The sequence below is a fragment of the Lactuca saligna genome, chromosome 8, assembly GCF_052625555.1.
Source record: "Lactuca saligna cultivar CGN05327 chromosome 8, ASM5262555v1, whole genome shotgun sequence".
Taxonomy (NCBI): Eukaryota; Viridiplantae; Streptophyta; class Magnoliopsida; order Asterales; family Asteraceae; genus Lactuca; species Lactuca saligna.
The window spans coordinates 149,262,696-149,275,262 of NC_136424.1; positions in this window are offsets into that span (position 1 = coordinate 149,262,696).

Here is a 12,567-nt window from a genome sequence, read left to right on the forward strand (position 1 = left end):
AAAATAGACCCAATGGCAAAGGGAAATCGGTACATCATCTAAAGTAGAGAACCCCTGGCCGAATTCCCTCCTCTCTCCTCTCTCTCAAATCATCCTCTTGTTGGATAAGGTGTCTAAGTCCATAACTTATTTGGTATATACTTGACCCGACCCGGCATGGTCCATTTGGGTTGCATCTCATCCAAACTATTTATGGGTAATTTTATGAGAGTTATACACATATGATTATTAATATATTATAAGTTATAATATATTAATATGAAGTCATGTTATTTAATTAGTCTTAGTCATAAATTAATTATGAATTAATTTAGAAATTAAAATGAAGACTAATTAGATTGTGGGCTATTGGTTTTATATGGTGTGGGCTAACACTCATTTGTTAATGGGCTAGGCTTGTATGGAAGTCCATGGATGATCCATGGAGCTTTTAACCCATGGATCCTTGGAAAAGGAAAGGTCATGGGTTATTAGGGTTTCACCCTAACCATGCACACTATATAAGCATGCTTATGGAGCATGAAATGGTGCCTAAGTGTAACTAGTGAGCTAGTGTGTGTGAGCTTGTGCGTGGCCGAAATATACAAGTGTATACACTCTCTTAAAGTTTTCCAAGAGTTTGTGGTGTTTTGTGATTCCATTTGAGGCATTCACACTATTGGTGCTTGGCCCTCAAACTCCTTGAAACCAAACTCATCAAAAGGTATGTAATCTCTTCTAACTCTTTTATGTTGAAATGTTCCCCATGCCATGTTAGATAGGTTATAAACCTTGGAAAATTATTATTTTGCATGTATTTAGACAAACATAGATCCAAGGTTTATTAGGGTTGCATGCACACTTAGGAAGTATTAGATTGCTCAAAACCCAACAGTGGTATCAGAGCCTAGGCTTGCTTGTTTGGTACTTGATGCAAAATAGTGAAAAAAGTCAAAATCGTTGCTGTGTGCATGATGGACTCGCCGAGTCCATGGGGGGGACTCGACGAGTCCAAGGCAAACTTCAACCTACTCGTCGAGTAAGTTCATGCACTCGACGAGTAGGATCGAAAGAGTGCAGTTTTTCAACTTTTGCTGCTGGAAATGGACTAGAAACATTACCCTAAACCGTTTTGGTGTTATAAAACTTATTTTAGTTGGTGTAATGGTTGTTCTAATCCATTTACAATAGCATATATCAAAATTCCATGATTTTATGTGTTCATATAATTCTTGAAATTTTTGATGATCATGTTCATGTTCTTATGAATTTAGAAAATGATAGGAATTATTTGCTGAATTGTTTAGGATTAATTCTTGATCATTTATGTGTTTTAATGGAGTCCATAATTTTTCCTCAAGTTATGGATTTCCAAAGGTCACCTTTATTTAACACACACTTAAAACACATAAGTTACATGAAAATGAAGAGTCTTCATTTTTATGAACCTTTAATTCATAAGTTATGAAATGAAGAGTTTTGCATAGTTACAAAACTTGCCCTCAAGTTTTGGAATTTGTAAAGTTTCACACACTTTAATAAACTTTAATTCCAACCCTTAGAGTTTTAATAGTTAAAATTCAACCCTTATACTATTTATAACATTAATGGTTAATTATTATATATATGTATAAGAATAAGTCGTTTTACCGTTAGTAGGCCTCATTCACGAAGCCGGTCTATAAGGTGGCTATAAGGTTGTTGCCTATAAAATGGCGACTTAATGGGTGTATACTCTCACCCACCACTTGCTTGATCGGTGGAGGGTCGTTAGCCGAATGGGTAGGACAATGACTTTAAATTCTCATTAAAAGTATAATGATTATTATAAAGTAACTAAATATTTTTTTATTTAATTCCCAATCTTAGTTACTTTAGGAAAAATGTGAATTTGGTGCTAGCCCATGGAATTCACACTTTATACCTTACCAAGTTGTTGGTGGAGCGTGTGTGGTTAACCGGCACACTAACTTGGACTAGTAAGGACCAAGAAGGGTGACTTAATATTTGTGATAGATCAATGGAGCGTGTGTGGTTAACCGGCACATTGATTAGGTGATAATATTAAGGGTACCAAGTGAATTGGTATGGTTATTCACACCTTGTTTTGTGATCCTTGGCATCCCAGTCACAAAATTTGAGAGGGCACACTCGCGATTGAAACATGCCATTGAAAAGTTTAATGAATCTCAAAAGATCTAGGAATTTCAAATCCAATTAAAACCTAATAAATTATTTCGTTTTTCATGGTGGAAATTGATGAATCGTCATTCGCGTACCTTCAAATATTTTATAGCTTGGATTACGACATCCCTCTTCCAAATTATAAAATATTGTATTGGGTCCTAGCCTTAATATTTCATATTGGGTGTTATATTAAGGACTTTGAATCAACTAACTTGATTTTCTCCCATTATAGATGTCTGGTTTAGACAACTATGATCTTCCCAAATCTCTTGAAGATGGTGTCCCTCAACATCATGTTTCATTTCCTCCACCTCTTCCAATTATTCTCCCTCACCCACAAGTTCTTGAAAAGTTTAAAGTCACTCAATCCCTATTGGCAAGAATAGTCTATGTGTTCTCACATCTTGAAGATAAAGTCACATATTGACAAGTCGGGAGAGTTGGGTGTAGAAGTCTCGTGAAAGTTGGATGTGCAATCACTTTCTTAGTAACATAGTGAGTCTCTTTGGGACTACTATGAGACAGACTATGACACGAGCCTTAATGATCTTATCTATTTGCTTTGTGCTGTGGAATCAGCAATGATTTGGAACACCAGTAAAGCAAATTTTATTAGAAGATCAACTTCCCAAACCTTAAATGGACATTGGCAATGGTAGCATTGGATATCTAGAAAATCATTTCTCTTCCCAATGGAAAGGGATCGGCCATAGTCAACTCGGTTGACCAAATGGTAAAGAGAAAGGCTAAGTCTGAGATAGTCTCATGTGCCATTACCAAAGGGTCTATATGTTTTATTGCCCAAGGGAGGGACATTGATTGCAAAGCTGCCATATTTACCTGAAAGATCATAAGATTGATCAAGTCAAAAAGTTTGACTCTACTTCAGTTAAAGTCCACTGACTAACTCTATTAGGTTTCTATATGGAGACTCTTATTACATAATGTGAATGGGTCAGATGTTGATGTTTTAAGAATCAAAAGAAAAGATAGGAAGCTTAAAGTAAGTATATGTTGATTCTGATTGCGAAGGTGGGTTTCAATCGCATGGTTCGGTAATCAGAATTTTGAGCCGTTGCTTAAGAGTTATAATATATTGCTTATGAATAGATAACAACAAGGTTTTCATGTGGATTGTAAGGATAAGTTTTTCCGCAAAGTTTTAAAATAAAAGAAAAAAAGGGTTTTAATTTTATTTATTTTAAAAATATCCTTACAATGGCATCTGTGGAAAATTGTTTCTTATATGTTCCAGTAATAGCAATATTGGAAAGTGGATTTGATTCTTTCATTTGTGGTAGTGTCTGAATTTAGCAAATGAAGAAAGTTTTTCATCACCCAAGTTTCAATTGGACAAAAACTTGGAATCATACAAGTTGTAGTGTATGATGAATGAGAATTTTCATCTTTGAAAATTAAGACTAATTCTTTGATCACATGTATATGTGAGTTAATTGAAGGACTAAGGAATTAGGTACACTGGGTGTGCACTGGTCAAGGTCCACCACAAAGATTGATTTGTCATGATTTACTAAATATTAGTAAATATGATTATACTTATAAGGTTAAGTATAATTCTGTAACATTGGAAAGGTTACAATGTATGACAAAACAAATGAGAAGAATCAAATTAGGCAGAAAGATAAAAGTTTCTCAAATCTGAAAGGATGGGAGAGTACTTTAGTATTATATTTCATGATCATCTTAATGATTATGAAACCATATCACAAATTCATACTCTAAGGACGTCTTAGTGCATTGTTATGGCTAAGAAGAGAGGTCATGAATTGTTGGATTGGTTAAAATCAAGAAGATGAGTCATACTTCGTTCCAAAACAATTCTTAAAGTCATACTCCATGATTGTAACCTTGAGTGACATAAAGGAAGATTTATTAACACTAGTCAAATGTAAGAGTAAAATGTTTTCTACTCTTGTACATTTGAGATTGGTAAGTTGTGATGTCTTGGATGAGACAAAGACCAACTAAGACCAATTGTGTGAAGTGTTAGTCTTGATAAGAATCCGCACTATCCCTTGAATATTTATTTTGTCAAGGAATGGTTCTTGACTGGGGAAACTTATATGTCAAGGGGACAGTGGGAGCCTTAAACATCCTGAAAGAGTTTCAAGATTTAATCAAGAGTAAAACCTGTAATTTATCACTAGCACACGACTTAAGGTTTGCAACCTATTGTGTTGACATAATTCTTATTTTTGTACCTACTTCAAATAAGTTGAATTTTCATGTGAGTTATCAGAGTTCAACTTGGAAGCGTTGGTGGGCCTTGTGCTACCAAGGTGACAAGAAACTAAGATTGAACAAGTTTAATCCATGTAAGGCTGAATTTGTCACTAACCTTATCTTATGATTATGGTTTTGACAAATTCACATGGATAGGAACTCATACACTATAAAATCTAAGTGTCATAAGGTTTCTCTCCGATTCATGAAAATGATGGTGAGGAAACGCTTTCACTAGGTAGATTTTAAGTAGATAGCAATTGTGTTATTTGCATTTTCAAAAGTCGTTAGTGGAGCGCGTGTGGTTAACCGGCACACTAACATGGACTTGTGAGAAATGGCAAATGACTAAGCAATTGAGACTATGATTACGGCATCCCTTTTCATAGTTCTGAATATTGTTTAGACACACATGTGAGCTATCTAAGAAAGGGTGTATCAATCTAAATTTCAGAAGTCCAACAGATTTCTGGAAATATGTCAGAGCTAGTGGGAGCATAACTGTTATGCTGATAATCATCATGTTAGTGGGAGCATGATTATTACGTTTAGTGTTGCAAGTTAGCAATGTTAATTATAGAAAACAAAGTTTCAATTCGTGAAGTTGCAGGGGTTGAAAAGTCGTTTTGCTATAATTAAGGGAGAGGAAATTATACTTCATTTCAATTTTAAAGCTTAGATTGAGATTTTAATCATCCTTAGTCAAGGACATATATATGAATTTTATGTCTGAATGGTTAGACTTAAGGAAATTCTATATATATTGTGTTCTCAAAATTCAATTATGACTACGGCATCCTTCTTCATAGTTAAATTTTGAAAACATGGCAAATAAAAAAAAATATATTGTAGCAAAAGACTGGTCTAGTATCATGTCTTTATGTCAAACATCATGAATCGTGTCCCATATGCTTCGGATATAGGATCGATTGCATGTGCTATAATATTCATCTTTTCTAAATTTTCCAAATGCTTAAGGCATTGAGAAGGGAAAAGTCTAGAACTGGATATGACTAAAGTGATTAAGCAATTGTCGAGGACAATCTGAGGTCCGCCAAAGATTGGTTGCTCAGGGACATTTGGAAGTATAGTGTTAATTTTGGCAGGACCACATTGACATTTTCTGAAAAAAAAGCAACTCTTGTTCGGAAGTGATAGTCAAAATGGGACTATGGAAATGTCTCCATAGGTGGAAGTTATTCAATCTATGTAAGATTAGAAAACCTTAATGCAAGAAGGATGTTCAAAGCAATGTACTTTGAATATGCGAATTCCGTTCCATAAAGGTTGACCTTCTTTGGAATACTCTGTGATGACTGGTGACAAGGTTTTGGTGACTTTGTGCATAATCATTACAAGAGGAACATTGCATAAAAGTTTAAAATCTAACAGTTTTTTGGTAAATGATAGGAATCGGGGATTCTCACATTTACAATAAGGATTTGGGATTGTGAAGTGAGTATCAATGGAATCATGTTCAATTGATCTACATCACAATGTAAGGATCATAGACAAACATAGTGTGCATACTTGGAGTATGGCATAACTATTGTTTAGAAAACAAAGGGTACATGCTAGGAGCATGGGACGACTGTTGTTTTATTCAGGTCTTAAGTTGATTATTTGAAACATTGAATAATGTGTAATCAATATGGTGATAAATAAAAGGTGGTTTTATTTATATTCAAAAGGGTTCTGAGACCATATTGGATTCGATTATTATTGTGTTTCACTTTGCATGTTTTGACTTCCAAAATAGCTAGGTTATTCTTTCCGAATGACTAAGTTATTTAAACACTCCACAGTCGTTCATATGTTGGAAGTAGGTATGAATCAAGACTGTCATGAATCGGGTTTGTAGATGGTTAAATGGGTCTAGTCATAGCAATGGTTGCTACAACATTCATGAGTGCTCATAAGTTATGAGTATTGGAATAAACCCACGCTCACTTGTATCACTTCATGGAATTTATCTCGAGTGATCGTGAGACGGTAATATCATATAAATCTTCAAACCTAGAGATATGAGTTGTTACCTATGAGTTGGTTGTGCATTGATTGCACGTAAACGCATCAGTAACTTGATGTTATAAAACATGCCTTTGTGTACAATTCAACAAGTAGTAGAACAAGCATATGAGTCGAAGTTTATCTGTTCCTTCTAGAAATAGAAGCGATATCTGGGCCCCTCGATGATTTTGTTGTGGCCTATGTACCGGCCGGTCAGAACTAAATTGATGTGTTCGATTAAGTTCTTTGTCGAACAAATCGGAAATCGGGAAACAAACTGCTGGATAATAAGTACGACGTTGTTCCATGTATTTGTCCGGCTGATATCATGAGGACAGAGGATTATATGATCACTTATCTAAAATGGCGCTTCATAGTTCAACAGAGTCTTCATAGTTCAACGGAGTTTTCAAGAGCTACGATTGCTGGTTGGTTCCTGAAGTAACATATGCAAATATAGTTATTAGACTTATCCAAGTGGGAGTCAGTTGGATAAGGTGTCTAAGTCCATAACTTATTTGGTATATACTTGACCCGACCCGGCATGGTCCATTTGGGTTGCATCTCATCCAAACTATTTATGGATAATTTTATGAGAGTTATACACATATGATTATTAATATATTATAAGTTATAATATATTAATATGAAGTCATGTTATTTAATTAGTCTTAGTCTTAAATTAATTATGAATTAATTTAGAAATTAAAAGGAAGACTAATTAGATTGTAGGCTATTGGTTTTATATGGTGTGGGCTAACACTCATTTGTTAATGGGCTAGGCTTGTATGGAAGTCCATGGATGATCCATGGAGCTTTTAACCCATGGATCCTTGGAAAAGGAAAGGTCATGGCTTATTAGGGTTTCACCCTAACCATGCACACTATATAAGCATGCTTATAAAGCATGAAATGGTGCCTAAGTGTAACTAGTGAACTAGTGTGTGTGAGCTTGTGTGTGGCCGACATATACAAGTGTATACACTCTCTCAAAGTTTTCCAAGAGTTTGTGGTGTTTTGTGATTCCATTTGAGGCATTCACACTATTGGTGCTTGGCCCTCAAACTCCTTAGAACCAAACTCATCAAAAGGTATGTAATCTCTTCTAACTCTTTTATGTTGAAATGTTCCCCATGCCATGTTAGATAGGTTATAAACCTTGGAAAATTATTATTTTGCATGTATTTAGACAAACATAGATCCAAGGTTTATTAGGGTTTCATGCACACTTAGGAAGTGTTAGATTGCTCAAAACTCAACACCTCTTTGCTAGTTGGTGTTTGTAAGCCATTAGAAGAGTGACAATTGTGACTCTAGAGCTCCAAGAACAAGAAGATCATACAAGTGTTTCAAGGTATGCTTCTAATTCTGGTTTTTTTGTTGTTCTTATACCTAGTTAGCCATTAGAAGTCTTGGATTCAATGCATGTTTAATTAGAGAAACCTAGATCCGAGCATTAGGGTTTGTATGCGCACTTAGGAATGTTCTTACGTACATAACCCATCAGTGGTATCAGAGCCTAGATTGGTTTCTATTAAATTGATGCTTGAATGTTTGAATCTTAACTGCAAAATTCGATTTTTGTGTTTCTGAGTCATGGACTCGGCGAGTCGCATAGTGGACTCGGCGAGTTGGCCTGACTCGGCGACTCCAGTGTGGGGACTCGGCGAGTCCGAGCGTCAGGATTAGCCAAAAACGAGATTTTTTTTTCATATTTATCTTGTGGAAACTTACCTTAATCATATTAGATCAACCCTAATCCGATTTGGTGATATATATGACTATATTTTTTATCTAATTGAAGATATTTATCAATTAATAAAATATTTAATTTTCTTATATGATAATTATTAATCAAATATGGATAATTATGTGATTAATTGTTAATTTAAAATTATTTGTTATTTGATCCTTTATGTTTTAAATGTTTAAAATTAGTCCTCAAGTTTTGAAATTTATGTTTTGTGATTAAAAGTTTAATTTAGACAATTTAAATTTCAAACCCTAGAATTTTACAAGTTTAAAATAGAACCCTATACTAATATAATATTACAAGATTAATATCTATATATGTATAACTTAAATGCTAGTCTTACCGTTAGTAGGCGTCATTCACGAAGTCGGGCTATAAGGTGGGTATAAGGTTGCGGCCTATAAAATGGCGCTTAATGGGTGTACACTCACACCTACCGCTCGCTTGATTGGTGGAGGGTCGTTAGCCGAACGGGTAGGATAGGGCAACCTCATCCTCTCATTAAAAGTATGATAAGAAATACTAAGTAACTACATGTTTTCTTAAAATTTCCCAATCTTAGTTACTTTAGGAAAAGTGAATTGATGCAATCCCATGAAATTACACTTTGCACCTTGCTAAGAAGTTAGTGGAGCATGTGTGGTTTACTGGCACACTAATTGGTTCTAAGCGAAGGTGGAAAAGGGCGATTCATTGTTTATCATAGTTCGATGGAGCGTGTGTGGTTTACCGGCACATCGAATAGGTGATCATTACAATGAAGGCACCATATGAATTTGCATGGTAATTCACACCCGCTTTGTGATCCTCGGTATCCCAGTCACAAACATGAGGGGCATATCGAGATTTAAACATGCCATTGAAAAGTTTCAATGAATCTCATCCGAACCTAGGAATTCTCAATACATTTAGGACTTAAAGTTATGTTTTTCATGGTGAAGAATTAGTGAATCGTCATTCACTTACCTTCAAATTGTTTGCATATTAGATTACGGCATCCCTTTTCTAATGTGTAAATATTGTTGTTGGATCCTAGCCCTAATTTTTCTTATTGGGTGATAATTAGGGATTCATATTCTAATCTATCTTTGTCCTTTCTATTTATAGATGTCGAACGCTAACAATGCTGCTGCAAGTTCTTTCACTTTGATGATCCTTTGTCAAAAGGTCACCTTTGATGGAACGAACTTTAGCGAATGGATAAGATACATTCGCACGATTGCTCGCTATGAGGATAAGGAGTATGTCCTCGATGAGAAGCTCGAGAAAATCAACCCCGAAATTGCTTCTCCCGCCGAAATAACCACTTTCGAAACTCACGAGCGTGATGCAACGAAAGTGCATTGCATCATGATCGCGACTATGAACTCCGAATTCCAAAAGTCCTACGAGGACATGTATCCGTACGAAATGCACCAAGACTTATTGGAGAGATACCATCAAAACGTGAGACAAGAGCGTTATGATATTTTCACAAACATGATTTCCGCTAAGATGGGTCATGGAGAGTCTCTTACCGTGCACTTGCAAAAGATGTAAAGGTATGTCGACCGCCTTCGCAAGTTAAATGTTGACTTTGGGGAAGACTTGGCGATCGACATGGTGCTTCACTCTTTGCCTCCAAGCTATAATCAATTTAGGATGACCTATCACATGAACAAAGAAGAGGTCACTTTAAGCAAACTCCAAGGACTCTTGAGGGTCGCTGAGAGCAACTTCAAGGACAAGTCTGTTGCACCAACTCCCAATCTACCTGCTGCTCCTGTCTTGGCAATTAGACAAGGAAAGGGAAAGAAGAGGAACGCTTCGTCAAAGAACTATCGAAAGGTTAAAGCCTGAGATGGTGCCTCTTCTAGTGGGACCAACATTGATCCCGCTAAGCCTTGCTCTAACTCGAAGGAGGCAGAGTGCCACCACTACCACAAGATAGGACATTAGAAGAGAAGCTGCCTGGAGTACCTGCAAGCCATGAAGTAAGGAAAGATCAAGCCATCTTTCGCAGGTATATATACAATTAAATCTAACGATTCATCTCACAATACTTCTTGGGTTCTTGATACCGGTTGTGGTTACCACATTTGTTCTAATGTGCATGGACTAAGAAGAGGTAGAGACGTGGAGCATGGAAGAATAAATCTAACCATGGGGAATAGAAGATCGTCGCTTGTGACCAAGATTGGAGTGTATTCTTTAGTGCTTAGGAATAGTTTATCTTTAGATTTGAACAATTATTGCTATTTGCCAGAAATGGCTAGAAACATCATTTCTTTTCATGGTTTGTTTAGACAAGGTTTTAGATTTTCTTTTAATAATGAGTATGGTTCTATTTTAGCTTATCTAAATGGTGTCTTTTACTTTGAAGCTATACCATGTAATGGAATTTATGAAGCTGTTATGATTGTTGATAACTTAGGAAATGATGTTTTGTACTTGGATTCTTCCAATAGTATGGATAAGGCATCCTTATGGCATTGTCGTCTTGGACATGTCAACAAGAAACGCATAGCCCAACTCCAAAAGGATGGAGTGTTGGAGTCATTCGACCTTAGGGAAGATGACACATGCGAGTCTTGTTTACTTGGAAAGATGACTAAGTCACCCTTCACAAGTACGTGCGAAAGGGGTGAGGGTCTATTGGACCTCATACATACTGATGTGTGTGGACCGTTTAGATCTACCACGAAGGATGGAAACCGCTTCTACGTGACTTTTACCAATGATTATAGTAGATATGGGTATATCTACTTAATCAAGCAAAAGTCAGAAACTTTTGAAAAGTTCAAAGAGTTCAAGAATGAAGTGGAGAATCAAGTGGGCAGGAAGATCAAGCTGCTTCAATCCGATCGAGGAGGAGAGTACCTAAGTCTTGAATTCCACGATTATCTCAAGGATTGTGGAATAGTTTCACAATTAACGCCACCTAGGACACCACAATTGAATGGTGTGGAAGAAAGGCGTAATCGAACCTTGTTGGACATGGTTCGCTCTATGATGAGTCGTGCTTCACTATCTATCTCTTTTTGGGGGTATGCCTTAGAGACTGCCGCCCATATCCTTAACCGAGTCCCTACTAAGAAGGTTACCAAAACACCTCACGAGATGTGGATGGGGAAAGCTCCTTCGTTAGCACATATCAAGGTTTAGGGTTGCGAGGAATTCGTATGACGAGATACTCACGACAAGCTCGAACCTCTTAGTGAGCGATGTATTTTCATCGGCTACCAGCAGAAATCCTTTGGATATCTCTTCTATAAACCGAAGGACAATGTTGTCTTTGTTGTGAGGAGAGGAGTTTTCCGAGAGCGAGAACTCATAAGCCAAGGAGACAGTGGGAGGCAAATTGATCTTGAAGAGATTCAAGAGTTGGTAGATGAAGGAACCTCTGCCGCTGGCGCTCAACCCAAGGAGGAAACTCCGGTTGAACCAATTGACGTATCATTACCTCTTAGACGTTCCGAAAGAGTTAGGTTTCAACCCCAGTTGTATGGTTTTCATATTACTACCGAAGGGGACACGTATATTAGTGATAGTACACTAATAAACCTTGATGAACCTAATAGCTATAAGGAAGCCATGGCAGGCCCGGAGTCTACAAAATGGAAAGAGGCAATGGATAGCGAGATCCAATCCATGTATGATAACCAAGTTTGGAATTTGGTTGATAATGTGCCTGGACGTAAGACCGTTGGGTGCAAATGGATCTTCAAGAAGAAGACCGACGTGGATGGAAAATTACACACATTTAAATCACGATTGGTTGCGAAGGGCTTTACTCAAACTCCCGGAGTTGACTATGATGAGACCTTCTTACCAGTTGCGAAGATAAAGTTTATTAGAGTGATGCTAGCAATTGGCGAATTTCATAATTATGAGATTTGGCAAATGGATGTCAAGACCGCTTTCCTTAACGGAAAGTTGGCTGAGGATGTTTACATGGATCAGCCAGAGGGGTTTGTGGATCCGAAGCATCCGAATAGAGTGTGTAAGCTTGAGAAGTCCATTTATGGACTAAAGCAAGCGTCTCGCGGATGGAATCTTTGCTTCGATGAGAAAGTCAAAGAATTTGGATTTGTATGAAGCGAAGATGAATCGTGTGTATATGTCAAAGCCAGTGGGAGTGTAGTAAGCTTCCTCATTCTATATGTCGATGACATATTACTCATAGGAAACGACGTCCCGACTCTGTAGGAAGTTAAGTCCTGGCTCGGGAAGTGCTTCGCTATGAAGGACCTCGGAGAGGCTTCCTATATTTTGGGAATAAGGATAGTAAGAGAAAGAAGTAAGAAAATAATAGGACTTATTCAGAACACTTACTTAGAAAAGGTACTGAAACGTTTTAGTATGGAAAAATCGAAAAAGGGAGAGTCACCGATACAAAGCAATGCCAAGTTGAG